The sequence below is a fragment of the Sinocyclocheilus rhinocerous genome, unplaced genomic scaffold (genome assembly GCF_001515625.1).
Source record: "Sinocyclocheilus rhinocerous isolate Xijiao unplaced genomic scaffold, SAMN03320098_v1.1 scaffold1075, whole genome shotgun sequence".
In the NCBI taxonomy this organism is placed as follows: domain Eukaryota; kingdom Metazoa; phylum Chordata; class Actinopteri; order Cypriniformes; family Cyprinidae; genus Sinocyclocheilus; species Sinocyclocheilus rhinocerous.
The window spans coordinates 67,319-70,015 of NW_015645062.1; the positions used below are offsets into that span (position 1 = coordinate 67,319).

General features: G+C 39.2%; 1 protein-coding gene and 1 long non-coding RNA gene across 2 annotated transcripts in view; both read right to left on the reverse strand.

Moving 5' to 3' along the window:
- lypla1 (lysophospholipase 1) overlaps positions 1–2,697 on the reverse strand; it is a 53,519-nt gene that overhangs the window by 48,834 nt on the left and 1,988 nt on the right. The gene's annotated exons all lie outside the window — the stretch shown is intronic.
- Positions 291–819, reverse strand: LOC107705291 (uncharacterized). Its single transcript, XR_001636058.1, has 3 exons — positions 680–819; positions 470–554; positions 291–377 (listed from the first exon to the last, which is right to left on the reverse strand). It is a non-coding gene; the product is annotated as an uncharacterized LOC107705291 (long non-coding RNA).

The following is a 2,697-nucleotide window of genomic DNA, read 5'->3' on the forward strand; positions in this document are numbered from 1 at the left end:
TCTCACGCTTGAGGTATTCGGCCAATCATAACGCACTGGATAGCTGGCCAATCAGAGCACACCTTGCTTTTCAGACCGATGAGCTTTGTAAAAATTTACGCGTTTCAGAAAGGTGGGGCATAGAGGAGAAACAATAATGTACAGTATGTGGAAAATAATGTGTTTTTTAAACCTTAAACCTCATAAACACATTTCATTACACCAAATACACAAAATAATGTTCTTTTTAGCAACATCATATGATCCCTTTAAAGGGTTAGTTCAGCCAAACATATAAATTCATTCATTATTTGCTTGCCTCAATGCTGTTCAATCCTTGTGCTGCTGTCGACATCTCCATCCTCACTGCACACAGCAGTCTGCAGACATTTCAGATCCTGCAAAAATGCACAAACACAATATAAAAGCAGTCATTTTAACAGCACAATGTCATTTCATTTCTGTATTAGAAGTAACAAAATTATCTTACTTTATGTTTTTGTTTCAGGTTTTCCCTTTTTTCCACAAATGCCACCGTCACCTTGCCTTGCAGGTCCTGCTCCACCAAAAAAGCTCTGCAGCAAATGCACAGGAATCAAGAATAAGAAGTGCTGTAATAACTCTGTTTGAAATTACAATAATTACAATAAAATACAACAAGATTTAAAAGATGTTTAATTCATTTCTGCAGTGTACTCACTCAAAGCCTCTGATGGCAGCATTCCTTCATCAGTCACTCTTCACCGGATAAACATGTGTGTCTCATCTGTCCCTGTAACATTCAGACAAGATTCAAGTTACCTCTGTGATTTATCTGCTCAATACTGCATTTACATGTTGAGGTAGTTGCTTGGACAGCTATCCAGTGCGTTGTGATTGGCCGAATACCTCAAGCGTGTGACGGAAATGATACGCCCCTTTCCATATTGTGATGCCGTGTCCCGGCCGGAGCGCAGGGCTCGACGCTTACTTTTCTTTTTAGGAGCACTTGTGCTCCTAACTTAAAAAATTTAGGAGCAAGTTGAAAATTTTAGGAGCACCTTCTAATCAATAATCCAGGTTGAACTGTTCAGGAACAGTGCTGTAAATACAACTTAACCACTGATTTCTAGTTGTATCCTCTTTTGGAAGGCCAAACAAAGTAGTTTCGCTTTCACAACGAAACACACAGCGTCACACACGGCGGGCTACAGTGAGTGGCAGCCGGCGCAGCGCGAAGGAGCGGGCGGCGGGCTTGCGGCAACCACATGTGACTACCCCGGGCTGGGGCACGCCTTCTTTCTTTGCATGAACATTTGGGCGGCGTTATGCAAATCTTCCCACATCGTGACATAGACATGTGGGGGCATGTTAGAACGAGCCGTTTTAATTAGGTGTGGTTGACTCTTAACTTTTATAAAGAATAGCTCTTTGGATTTGAGACTTTAGTCTTTGTAACTTTACAGATCTTCTTTATGCACCAAGAGCTTGTAACATTCCAAAGAGAAAGGAAAAAATTTAAATTGCATCATATGACCCCTTTAACTCACTTTTTATCCAACACAAATGTTCCTCAATTTATCAACAGTACTAATGAACAAATTTAAAAAAAACGTATGTTTAGTTACTCTACGTAGATTTGTTAATTTACATTACTTATATTCAACTAATGTAAGAAGTGTTGACAACAGTGAATTCTACTACATCACTCCGATGTCTATTTCTTGTCTATTAGATGTTCCCATCTGCAATTCTTTTAGAACATTTTCCTGTCACATATTAAATAGACATTTAGTAATTGTCTTTAAGATGTATGGTTTATGTAAATTCACTTTAGAGATGTACGTATGCTTACTGGAGGTCCCCTGTTTGCTATACATAATAAAACGTGTTTTTACAGAAAAATCACAAATATACTATACTGTCTAGCGTCTTACACCTTCAGCAATTCAACAGTGTTTCAACCATGTTTTTGGTTTGTAATACTCACATTTGTAAACACCCGCGTCGCTGTTCTCCATCACGTTCGATGATGACGTATCGTCTCGCGTGGGCTTCTGGGATTGAAAAGTGTCCATCGATGCACACTTCAGAATCTGGGCTGAAGCAGTAGGACATCCGGGGATTTCTCACCTACTCTTTTATGAATACTGTGTTTCGGACATACTTTCTTCACATACTCTTTTTTTCCTACTATATAGTAGGTAAGTAGGCATATTCTAAAGCAACTTAAGTATACATACGTATAATGCGAGAATTAGTGCACCAGCCAGGTAATTCTCATCTACTTTTTTATGAATACTTATGATTTATACATACTTATTCGCTCGCCTACTGCTTTTTGCCTACTATATAGTAGGAAAGTATGCGGTTTCGATCGCAGCGTACAAGTTACTGTCTTCCGCCATTTTGGACAGTACCACGACGCATATGCACTCTTTTCCCAGAACGCAATCAGCACTGTTTGCATTCATCATGTGCACATTTTCTACTGAATGTAAACAATGCTGATTACGTCGATTACGTTTTGGTGAAAGAAACTCTCCAAAATGGCGGAAGACGGTAACGCGGGGAGAAGAATTGTTGAATAAATTGTTATTTTTGTTTTCTTTGCACACAAAAAGTATTCTCGTAGCTTCACAAAATTTAAGTTAAGCCACTGATGTCACATGGACTGTTTTACCGATACCCTTGCTACATTTCTGGGTCTGGGAACATTGCAGTTGCGTTGCTGTCTAT